The sequence below is a fragment of the Paroedura picta genome, chromosome 1 (genome assembly GCF_049243985.1).
Source record: "Paroedura picta isolate Pp20150507F chromosome 1, Ppicta_v3.0, whole genome shotgun sequence".
Lineage (NCBI taxonomy): Eukaryota > Metazoa > Chordata > Lepidosauria > Squamata > Gekkonidae > Paroedura > Paroedura picta.
This window is the reverse complement of record NC_135369.1, coordinates 20,659,517-20,672,074: the sequence shown is the minus strand read 5'-3', so window position 1 is coordinate 20,672,074 and position 12,558 is coordinate 20,659,517. Positions and strand designations below refer to the sequence as shown.

General features: G+C 52.7%; 1 long non-coding RNA gene across 1 annotated transcript in view; it reads left to right on the top strand.

Moving 5' to 3' along the window:
• The first annotated feature begins 3,664 nt into the window (after positions 1-3,664).
• The window catches only part of LOC143831922 (uncharacterized), a 62,397-nt gene continuing 53,503 nt past the window's right edge, over positions 3,665-12,558 (top strand). Inside the window, exon 1 of the long non-coding RNA XR_013229015.1 lies at positions 3,665-3,679. This is a non-coding gene — a long non-coding RNA (uncharacterized LOC143831922). The remainder of the gene's footprint in view (positions 3,680-12,558) is intronic.

The window sequence follows — 12,558 nt, the reverse complement described above, 5'->3', positions numbered from 1 at the left end:
AGGGTCGCGGCCCCCCTCAGCAGTCTGAAAGCAGAGCAGAGGAAGGCCTGGCAGGCCACGTGCAGCCATGCAAAACTGACACCCCGGGGTCCAGTTCGGAGCCCTCTCTGCCCAGGAGTGGGGAGACCACACAGCCCCAGGGGGTTTGGGTGGGCGGTTAGGGCCCTCGGTACCCCTTGCTTCCGACAGGGATCACGTTAGGAGTAAAGCCAGGGCCAAGGGAGGTGGGGAAGGCGTGTGGGGCGCGCGACAAGCTGAAATCGCCTGGCCAAAAATAACCTGGCTGCGGAAGATGAAGGTCCCAGTCCCTGCGCCTAAACTTGAACAGCTTGCTTATGAGTAGGCCTGCTCCCTAGCAGCGATTGAAGGCAATTATGCAGACCTGAAAATTATTATTATTAATCCAGCTCTGCATAGCTGTCTTGAATTGTTTCTAGGGCGCAGGCCTACTCAAAGGAAGCGCTGTCTTGTTTAGCCTCTTGTCTCACTCCCACGAATTGCAGTGGCTTGAATGGTCAGGGGTCTCTTGGAATTGTGGGTGTTCTTAGCCTCACGAAACACCTGGACGTTGAGCTAAGAACCCCAGCTCAGCACAACACCTGAGAAGATACCTGTGCAATTCCCCAGAACTTGACTAGATCTCCAATTCCAGATCACCACCTACCCGTCAAAAATCTGTGACAATTCCATTGCTATTGCTATTGCTATTGCTATTGCTATTGCTATTGCTATTGCTATTGCTATTGCTATTGCTATTGCTATTGCTATTGCTATTGCTATTGCTATTATTTTGTTGTTGTTCATGTGTTTACAGTCAGCTTTAACCATCTTGTTTTTCTTTGATTTTCCTGATATCTCAGGAAATGATATTATTATTATCGATAATGACGACAACAATAACAACCACGTTCGTAGTCGAGAAGCTATTTTTAAAACCCACTCATTCCTTCTTGGGGGTTGGCTGAAGGGGGCTGGGGGCTTTGTCTGGGGCGTCGGCTGGGCTTGCCCCCAATAAGCGATGCGCGAGTCGGAGACCCCAGGAGGAGGGCTGGGGGGGGGGGGCGAGGGCTGTCTGATCTCGCCTGACAATGAACTTGAGACAGGCTGCTTGGCTGTTCTCAAGTTCAGGCCTGATTTCGGTTCCCATACATTGTGAGGAGGTTTAGGCGTTGGGGGGCGGGGGGTGGAGAGGGAGCGGAGGGAGCGAATGAATTAATTGCCCCCTTTTCGGCGGCCCGTTGGAGTCTGCTGTTTTGTGGCGAGATCCGCCTAGGAAACCAGACGGGAAGGCCCAACGCATCCCCCTCCCCGCCTCCCTCTGTCTTTTTGGTGTGGGGTCAATTTCAGCGCTCTCCTCCTCGCCCCCTCCCCGGGGAGAGGGTGGGGCCAATGAAGTCGCAGGCTCGTGGAAGGGGAGGGCGAGGAGGAGAAAGTTTTGAACCCCCCCCCCGGGGGGCAACTCTCTCCCTCCTCCTCCTCCTCCTCCCCCCAGCCCCCTAGTCTCGTCTAGACTTTCCATCTTGAGCTTTTCGTGCGCCTTTTATTCAAAGCGAGGGGCTGGAGGTGCCCTTTGTGATGGTAATTCGCGGGGCGGGGGTCTCTCCCTCCGCGCCAGGCTGGGAAGCCGGGCTTGGGCCGGGGAGCTGGAGGGGGGGCGGCCTTGACAATTGAGCTCCCACATTTCCACGGTCTTGGATCTGACCCAGACGGATTCCTAGACGTAAAGAGTCTGGGGGTGGGGGGGAAGCATTTGGGGATGTTGGTGGGAAATGCTCGGGCAGGACGTGTCCGATTTTTTAACGCCGTGCTTCCCCGCAGCCCCTCTTCCCAGTCCGCCAGAAGGCTTCTCGTCTCCCCCCCCCCCACACACACACACCCCTACCCCCCCCCCTCTTTCCCTTCAAATATACTTCCCGGTAAAAGGGCAGGCCCGGAACAATAGCCAAGAGTCTGGCCGCATTCCCGGCGAGCTTTTGCAGAGGAGCCCGCGAATAAGTGGGCCCAGGCAAGCTCGGCGCTTCCCGACGCCCTGTGTTTCTTGCAGGACGGCGCCTGTTGTGCCGCCTGGGCAGGGTGCAGGCTTGCGGGTCACGCAGAGCTCTTCCTCCGGGCGACTAGAAAGGCAGCCGCGGCACGCCGGAGGGGGGTTTCACAGCGGCCACCGGCCTCACTCCCCGTCCCCCTCTCCCACCACCGAAGCAGATCCACCGCTCAGTTAAGCCCCCGCACTTGAGAGCGAGCGAGTCCTACGGGGCTCATCCGATGGGTGCTACTACCCTCAAGCGGGCACCTATAAGAGCGCGGCTTGGATTCGGGAATGAGTCAGACGTCTGGCTTTTTGACAAAAAAAAAATCTTTACGACACGACATCAAAGTTCCCAGAATCTCTTCCCCACCCCCCACCCCTCTCCGAGGTTTTCTCTGGCTCCTCTCCTGACCGGCATTCACACCCCTTCCTGGAAGGAGGCCGGGGGAAGCCAACAGGGACCGCGTGGGGTGGCCAGAGGACATAAGAGGGACTCGGGCCACGTGCTGCAATAGCACTCCTCTAGAGTAAAGGGGTCGCATTTTCCAGGGCGACCAGCCCTAGTTTGCTGTGCTTTTTTGGGGAGGGAGACACCATTCCATGTTCAGGGTCCCCCTTAGGAACTGCGCTCGGTCAAAAGACAAGCCCTTTCCGGCCCCATGCGATGCGCAAGCCGGGGCTTAGCTTTTGGGAAAGAAAGCGCGGAAAGACGGTCAGGATCGCGGCCTCTGGGCAACAGCGATCCTCAAGGGGCTTCCTGCGGCCTTCGGGGCCGAAACCCTCCTTTCCTCTGACAGCCCCACCGGCTCCCCAGCAGGACACAATTTACTCGCAAGGAAGCCTCGCCGACTGGCTTTCTAGACGGGAGCGTGGCCTTTCCGGGTGAAGGCCGTGGAGATGTCCCACGCACCTGAGAAACTGCCTGATACCGAACCAGACCCCGGGTCCCTCACGGTCAGCCTTGTCTACTCGGACTGCCAGCGGCTTTCCGGGATCTCGGGGAGGGGAGGGGAGGGGGCTTTCCCTTCCCCTCCCGCCTGGAGACGCGGGGGACGGAACCTGGGCCACCCTGCAAGCCAGACAGCCGTTCTCATCATCGAGCCTCAGCCCTGCGTCCACCGAGGTCCGGTATCGCCTACTCGGACCGGCAGCGGCTCTGCAGTGTCCCCCCTCCCCTCCCCTCCCCTCCCCTCCCCTCCCCTCCCCTCCCGCCCGGGCCTTTCAGCAGGAGAAGAAACCGGCGCTCTCTGAGCCAGAACCCCTCCCCAGCGGTGCTGCCGTCGCCGCCGCCCTTACGATTATTATTATTATTATTATTATTATTATTATTATTATTATTAACAACAACAACAACATTAATACGGCCTTTATCCTATCCTCCAGGGCCGCCCCATCTGCAGGCGCCCGTCGCGGGGCTCCCTGCCCAAAGCCTGGGCAAAGAGGCGGGGGAGGGGAGGGGAGGGGGCGGGGCGAGAGGCGCGGCGTCCGCCTCCTGAATCGACGCCGGGCCGCCGACGTCATCGCGCCTTGTGCCCCCCAGCCTCGCACAAGAGGGCGGGCGGCCGGAGGGAGCGGCTCACTCGCAGCGACGCCCGGCCGATGGCGAGGACCAGCCGCCCGCGCAGCGCAGTAGCTCCGGCGCGCCCCGCAAGGGTAAGAGCGGCAGCCGCCCCCCGGCCAGCCAGCCAGCCAGGCGACCGCGGCGCACGGAGCGAGCGAGCGAGCGAGCGGGGCCCCGGCACAGCCTGGCATTCTCGGCCTCTGGGCTCGGCGTGCCCGCTGCGGGTGGGGCGGCTCCCGTCGGGTGGCGGGAAGGGGGCGAGTCCTGGACGGCTTCGCGGGACGGCGCGCACTGGGTGGCCCGGCTGGCCCGGCTCTGCGGAACCGGCGCGCTCCTTCCCCCGCCGCCTCGGCCACCTGGAGGGCACAATGGAGAGCAATGGGGGGCATTGGGGGGGGGCTTTTTTTTTGGAGGGGGGGTTATTGCTAGAGACCGGGATGTTCGAGTGTCTGGAGCATCCTTAGGCCTTTTAAGGGACGCGCGGAGAGGCTCTCTGGACCACTTTCCCCCCCCCCCCGATCCGGGGGTCTTCCAGTCTAAGAGAGGCATTCAGTAAGTTCGAAATGAAGGGGAGGGGGTGTCGTATGGAAGAGATACCTTAAAAGAAAACTTTTCGGTGTTTTTATTTATTTTATTTTAATCATCTTCTCCAAATTGGGACTCCGCCACCCTCTCCCCTTCCGGGCTTTGGATTCTTGATTCGAAGTGTTCTGATGTAGTCATCTCCCTCACCCCCCTCCCCATTCATTCTTGCCCATTCCGTGGGGTCTTTGGAAGGACGGGGGGGGGGTCTCTCTCTCTTCCCGGCTTCCCTCTCTGAGTCAGGCTCAGCCCATTTCTCTCCTATCTGCTCATACAGCTATTTTTACGGTTTTAGAAAAATCTCCGGACTTTATTATGGGAAATATCATAGAGAGGGAAAAAAAATTAGGCAGGAGGCTTTAAGGCTGCCTTCTGGGAGGCGTTTACTTGAAAGAGTGGTTCCCTTTACTCCTGAGTAAATAGGCTTCCCCTCCAGTTTCAGGGCTCTTCTTGCAATTTATAGGAAGCTGCAAGGAAAATCCTTCCTTCTACCCATTCAGCGGGGTGTGGCTGACAGATCTCCCCCCCCCCCAAGAGAGACCCAGGTTCGAGTCTCTGCTCCTTTGGCCTCCTGGCCGTCCTTGGTCAGCCTGCCTCCTTAGCCTCAAAGAGTATTGGGAAGATAAAAAGAGGGCCTTTCCTTAGCTCTGCCGCCCCCAAAATCCTTGGAATCCGGGTGGAAGGAACCCATCTAATCAATCAAATATGGAGGGGAATTAAAATTGTCTCCTTTTACATTGTTTCCTTTCCTTGGTATGCAAAGGTCTTTAAAAAAAAAAGGCTCTGCTTTTAGTTCAATCAGGGTATATCTGAAGCTCATTAAAGCCAATTGGATTGGGGTCTGCCCAGTACTGTATGTACTTAACTGGAAGGCGACCCTGAACATAACACAACCCCTCTTAAAGATGACACACACACACACACACACATGATGATTAGACTGAACTGTAACTTGTATGCAAATATCAGATGAGACACACACACCCCTTGGGTGGCATACCTGTGTTTGTGTGTGTGAGTGGGGGGAGGGAAAACCTATTATTGAGTAAATGCTATATTGCATGTCAGTGCAAAACTATAAAGACGTTGCCTGCATTTCCCCTGTCTTTGAACTCCTAAGTACTAAATCTATTACTCCCTGACAAAGCAAAGGGTAAACCTTTGCTAAATGCTCCCCCCCCCCGTCACGGAATATAGCTTTGCTACGGTAGCTTTACATGGATGCTTGCTGATTGTGTCCATTATGCAAAAACAATCGCCACTCTTGGTGCGCTTCAGGTTTCCTTGGAAGTGAACCCCACCGACCTCCGTGGAACGCCTAAATCGGTATGATGCAAGGCCCAGAGACCATTGTCAGATTTCATTTTGGGGCAATGGGATTTTTCTTGGGGAAGAAATTGCTACGCCGTAGCTGTGGGGTTGTAAAAAAAAATGCTGTAGACAAAATGGATGGAACGCGCCAGCACTGAAACGGAGAGGAATTCTTCCGTGGACTTGACTAGGGTGTGGATCACCCAGTGCTGCGCCAGTTCCTTCTGGCTTTGTCACAGGTAAACAGGGTTGTGCGTCTCCATCCATTCCAGGCACACCCCTGGAGTTGAAGAGCCATCACTTGTCCCCACTGGTCATCAGTTGCCCACTTTCTGGCCAATAACCTTACACGGAGCCAACAGTTTGGGTGATAACCTTTCATGGGGCCAAACCCAATGGCTGGTGGAACATGCTAGAACATGAGCTGGGATATGTGCGCAAACCTGCACATGAAGGACGCTTAGCCTGGGATGGTTAAAATGACATAACCACAACAAAGCAAACTGTATAATATTTTAAAAATAAGACCCAAATGTATGTGGGGGGGGGGCTTTCGTTTCCATCTCCCGGAGCAAAAGGGCTAGAATATTTTTTTAAAAAATCAATAAACATGGAAGTTTGACATGCTGGGGAAAGATCCTAAAATATTTTCAAGGGGGTTGATCCCCGAACAGCTATGGGCCTCTCCTCCTAGTCATAGTGTCGTTATTTCCCCCCCCCCCATGATTAGGGTGGGCTTTACTGCTTGTGTCCCAGGGCAGCCCCCAGCCCTTCCACATCCATTTTATAGCATGCTGCCCTTCTAAGAAACCTTTCCTGGCAGTACAAAAGACCCATCCAGCAAAACAGGAGCCGCTTCCAAGGATATCGCTTGAGGGTGGTTCCCGAGGAAGCAAAAATCCCTGACATCCGCTAGACCCAAGTCCAGAGGCCAAGAATGGCCAGCCAGTCAGGGGGGCTTGCAGGGGCAAAGGCTGTGAATTGCTTTTGCACATCTGGGGCAGAGAAAGTCGCTAGACAGATGCTGAAGAGTTAACTGGGAGCCCCTCTGGAACGCCTGTATGTCTTCAGTTGACCAGCAGACCCCCCTTCCCCTGTAGGGAGACCCCCCCTCTCCCTTCACAGAAATTAAGCCATGACAGTGGTGTGCGTAAGCTCATGTTAGTGGGGGCCGTGGAAAGCTACGCCAGTCGTCTGCCTAGCTTGGGATGAGAAGCTGCCTGAGTACACCACGGACTATGCCGGCCAGTCCAACATGGGTGCGTTACATAAAATATGGCGAGGGTTTGTAGCAAGGGAACAGGGTGACTGCAGGGATGTGATTTTGTGTGCGTGCGTGCGTGTGTGTGTGTGTGTGCGACGATTGTGTAGGGATACTGTTAAATATGTGGTATATTCCGTCTTAACCGTCAGAGTTTATTGAAAGCAGAAAGAATTGAATTACGGGGAAACACAGGCAAGATTAGCAGATATTATATATCTTTCAGTTTCGTCAGTCTTGACTATCCATTGTTTTTTTTTTCTCAAAGGAATACATTTTAATCGAAAGCTGGGTGACGGCATTTCAGTTCCTTAGTATTTTTTTCCCGAGCATGTCTAGTTTAATTATAGAGACTTTTTAAAAAAGTAAAATAAAATTGGGAAGAATAGAAATTAAATTAATTATTATTTTTCAAACTGGCTAATGCTGTCTGATCTCAATCTATAACTTGGCTGATAGAAGGCCCGGGAAGGGAGTTTCGCAGTTAATGGGGGAGAGCTTCGATGATGTATCTCAATATCCTGTGATATTTTAATTAATTTTTTTAAATTCCTCCATTTTCCCATCACAATGACCCAGCGATATAGTTCAGGATGAGAGAGAGAGAGAGAGAAAGCAACCAGCCCAAGGTCAATGAATTATTTTTCATGGCCAGGGGAGGATCTGAACGTGGGTTTCTCTGGTCCCACTCCAGCCCCACTGGTTGCTGTAATTAAAGCAATACCTGTAATAGTTGGGACTGATATGGCACCAATGCCTGTTCAAAGAGTATGAAATCCACAACTGTGTTTTGAAATTTGGTTTAAGAAATGGCATCGCATGGGGTGGGGAGGGTGGGAGAATCAGGAGCCTGAAAGCCACTTGGGCTTTGCACAAACTTAACTGGTCAGCATGTGCTCCTAGGTTAAATTTGCAAGCTGTGTGCAGCCTTCACATGAAGCATTGCACGGGTGCATGGAAATATATGATGCATTCCTGAATTAGCTCTGTACATGGGAACGTACATGCATGCCCCGGGGAAGACAGTGACCTCTGTTAATCCATGCATTACAACTAGCAGAAGGATTTTTCCCTTGCTTAGTCATCGGCCTTTAAAAAAAACAAAAACAGATAAAATCACATTGAAATAATGGTGTTTATTATCAAAACATACAAAATATAGGAAGAGCCAGAGAACCTGCTATTTCAGAAGCAAAAGTCACTTATTGTCTGAGAACTCCCCCCCCCAAGGTTTAACATTTGCCTTACTTATCCTCTGTTATGCATCAAAAGAACCACCACCACAAAAAATAGCTCAAAGCTCTTTCCCCCCCCCCTGAAATTTTCTACTTAAAACAGAGCCCATGCCATGACTCAGCCTGAGGGGCAGTTGATTAATCTGCGGAGGTCAACTTTCTCGTAGATCTAATGGGGTGAACTGCACTCTGTAAGCTCCTGTGATGGAGAGAGAGCAGAGGGCCATGTGGCAGAGCCCCTCCCTCTGTGCAGGGCAAGTCAGCCCCTTGGCACTGAAACCAACCCCATGAACAGAATGCAGGCTTGCTGTTAACAGAGCTCAGGAGGGTGGCTGTCTTGCTGTACAGGGGAGGATCTAGATTTGAATCGGGAATTCTGAGCCGGTCTGGGTCCCAACAGGGTGGACCTGCTTTGCACACAGGAGGTCTTGGGTTCAACACCTGGTGTTTCCAGGCAAAAGTATCAGAGGTGTGAGACCTCTCTTTGAGAGCAGGAGATGGTGGACAAGATGCTGGGACTGCTATGCGTTCACAATCCTTCCATGGTGGGAGGGCCTACGGCTTTTCCCCGTAGAAGGCCTGCCCATCTCAAGTCGAGGGCGAGCTGCTGCTGCTGCCGCCGCCCTTTAAAACAGACACAAGGCAGAGCTGAGCTAGAGGGGCGGGTGGTCTGAGTTCAAGTCTCACGTACCAACAAAGTGCTAGTGAATCAAGGAAGAGATCTACAGCAGTGGTAGTCAACCTGTGGTCCTCCAGATGTTCATGGACTACAATTCCCATGAGCCCCTGCCAGCAAATGCTGGCAGGGGCTCATGGGAATTGTAGTCCATGAACATCTGGAGGACCACAGGTTGACTACCCCTGATCTACAGGTCTCCTGGTCCCGCTTCAGCCTTTAACGACAACCTTCCGTGCAGTTTTATTTTTTCGTTTCACTTTATGTCCTGCCTTACTCCCCAGTGGAGATCCAAGGTGGTTTAACACCATTCTCCTCTTCTCCTTTCTGTTCTGTGAGGAAGGTAAGGCTGAGAGCATAGAACCCGGGAAGCTTCCATAGCAGGAGTGCAGATTCGAACCTGGGTCTCCCAGATCCTAGTTAAACACTGACACCCACTGATAGCATTTCTGGCCCCTGCCTAGTATTTTCAGGAAGTGGGTGTGGCTTTTACCCAGCAAAGCTTCTGATTGACTATTGGAGATTTGATTGGCTGCGCAGATATTCCACAATGTTGCTGTGGCAGCCGCCACCCCCCACACAAGGATCAGGAGGGTGTGGCTGATGTTAAGTGGTAGCGATCATTTCATAGCTGGCTCCGCCTCCTGCGGCAGCCATTTTGCCACTGAGCCTGCTGGGCCATGTCAGATTTCCGAATGTGTCTGCTGGCGTGAAAAGAGTAATGACCCTTGGTAGAACCGCGGTATGGAAAGCCAGCTTGGTGTAGTGGTTAGGAGTGCGGACTTCTAAACTGGTGAGCTGGGTTTGATTCCCCGCTCCCCTTCACCATGCAGCCAGCTGGGTGAACTTGGGCTCGCCACAGCAATGGGAAAGCTATTCCGAGCGAGTAGTGATATCAGGGCTCTCTCATCCTCACCTCCCTCCCAGGGTGTCTGTTGTGGGGAGAGCAAAGGGAGGGCAAATATAAGCCACTGAGACTCGGGTAGAGAAAAGTGGCATACAAGAGCCTACTTTTCTTCTTCTATCATGCTGGTTCTCTGTATTTATGCAGGTTTTGGAATCTTGTTGAAAATATTAGCAGAAAGGCTATTGGCATGGAATTAAAACTGATTGTGAAGGGAAAAACAAATTGAGCCCTGAACTCCATACTGAATTTCCTTGGGTCTGTGTGGATGCTACAGGGACAGGGCCCAAGCACATTATGAAGCCGGACCGGGCCTCTCCTGTGCCCACAGTGAGCCTACAGAATAGCGTGGAAAGGGCCGAGCTCATTTCGAAGCAAGCTGGCTGCAATCAGTTAGCAGTGCGAAAATTCTCCTGCCGAAGGCCTCCGACCAGTGAAGCCCTTCCGAGCATCCAGGCGGCACTGTTGTATGCACAGCACAGCCTCTGACGCACAAGTCGGAAGTCCGGCTCCCACAGCAGGCATCTGGCTTCCTGTCTGGATCGTAAAGGGGGCATCTGCAGAGAGCTTCTTGTTCCACCATTACCTGGAAAGAGATGTGAAGGAAGACGGTATCTTGGTCCTTTAACCAGAGATTTTTGCCAGTAGACAAAGAAGGTCCCATTGTTGGGCATGGCTGCACTGTGGCATAACCAGGCTCTGTGGCTTTTGGTCAGAGAGGTCTGCCTGAAATCTCACCTTTCTTATTAGGCTGCCAGGGATGAATGAATGTCATCTAAAGCTGGGCTTCCTTCTGCCAGCAAAAGCCCCCCCCACACACACACAGAGAAAAGAAAGCCATTCCTGGATATTAGCTGGTCTAGAAGTCCCCTCACAATCTGCCTTTTGCTACGTAAAATTACAAAGCTTTGATGCTTAATAATTTTTCTTCTTTAGATCTAGATCCCTCTGGATCAGATTCCCTTGAGTGTGCTTTAAGAGGGGAGGAGGAGAAGGGTTCAATCGATGTATCCAGGGACTTCCAGATATTGCTCCAGCTGCTTCATTCAACCTCAAAAGCCCTCCTGCTTTTGTCCGGCAATTTCTGATTCTCTGGGTCGCACACAATCACACATGGGTTTGGTGTAGTGGTTAAGAGCAGCAGCTTCTAATCTGGAGAACCGGGTTGGATTCCCTGCTCCTCAGTCAGCATGTTGTCAGTTGGATGGTCTTGGGCCAGCCACAGTTCTCTCAGAGCTCTCCCAGTCCCACCTATCTCACAGGGTGTCTGTTCCAGGTAGAGGAAGGATAGGTGATTGTAAGATGCTTTGGGACTCCATCAGGTAGTAGTAGAAGGGTACCCAAACAAACCACCCAGTTCTTCTACTGAATCAGACCTTTGGTCCTTCTAGTTGGAATTCTGAGTCTATGGCCTAGTGCAATAAAATTTGACTTCTAGGTTGGTATTGTCTACTCTGCCTGGTAATGGTGCTAGATAGTCTCGGGTCAAGGTATTCCCCATCCCCTAACGACTGATCCTGAACTGGAGAGACCAGGGATCGAACCCGGGATCTTCTGCATGCCAAGCAGATGGTCTACCACTGAGCCATGGCCCCTCTCTGCTTAAGAAGGGTATGGAAGACATCTCAATGGTACAATCCCTGCTTTGTACACATGAAGGTTCTGGATTCAGTCCAGGGAATAATCTCTGCAGTCAGACCCCCTCCTCCCCCTTGGGCTTTCCCTGGCCTTAGAAAGCAGCTGCCAGGCAGAGGAGGAAGCACAGTGTTAGGCAGATCCATGACCTGGCTTGGCAGAAGGCAGCTTTGCATGCCAGGCTAGATGTGCAGAAAGGTACACTGAGGATGAGATGAGACAAGAAGAGCCCTTGGAATTATAGCTGCACACTTCGGCCATCATGGAAGCGGCCAGACCATGCCGGAGCGTGCAACCCTACTTGGAACCTGATGAGGGCCATGCATATGCTTAGCATGCAGGAGGTTCCAGGTTCAATCCCCAGGAGCTCCACTCAAGAGGATCAGGTGGGAGGCAATGGGAAAGATGTCTGTCGGAGACCCTGGAGGGCCAGTCTTGAGTGGACAAGATGGACCATGATGGACCAAGGGTCTGATTCAGGATAAGGCAGCGTTGTGGGTGTTCAACTTCTGGAGGTCTTCTCAAGGGCCTTTTGTGGATTGGCAGGCTGCTGTGTCGGGGGCGGGGGCACATAGGCAGATCTGACCCTCCATTTCTCCCCCAAATTCCTTAGGGTGGGAATGTGGGGGTGTTTGTTAACCTACCATTATGCTTAGGTGGTTAACAAATCATTCAATCCATCAGAGGCCCGGGATTCATCCAGCATCAGATGTTTTCTTTTAAGAAATATTTGCTACGTAAAATTACAAAGCTTTGATGCTTAATAATTTTTCTTCTTTAGATCTAGATCCCTCTGGATCAGATTCCCTTGAGTGTGCTTTAAGAGGGGAGGCTGGCAGCTGCCATCTAAGTGAAGCAGGAGGGGTGCCGTCACTACCCCCACCCCTGCCCCCACCCCCACCCCCACCCCCAGCTGCTACAAAGCTATTTGTGGATCGACTGAACTTGTATGCCTTTCGCCCAGCAGCTTCCACTGGATTTTGTCCCCATAACAACAACCCGGTGAGGTTGGCTAGGGTGGAAGCGTGTGACTGACCTGAGGTCACCCAGCAAGCTCTTGTGATCCGCCACACCACACTGGCTGTCAAGCCTGCACTTCAGGCATCACTGAACTCTTCTCCGGTTCTGTCAATGCACCTCGGCTCACCCTTGGCCTCCTCTCATAACATGGCAGCAGCACAGGAAGAAGAACTGTGCTGTAAGAACTGCCCGTAAGAGAATCAGAGTGTCAAAGTTTCTTGCCATCACCTTCCCTCCCTTTCCCCTGTGAGTAGGTGAGGCTGAGAGAGCTCTGCGTGAATTGCTCTGTGAGAACAACTCTAACAGGACTGTGACTGGCTCAAGGTCACTCAGCTGGCTGTATGTGG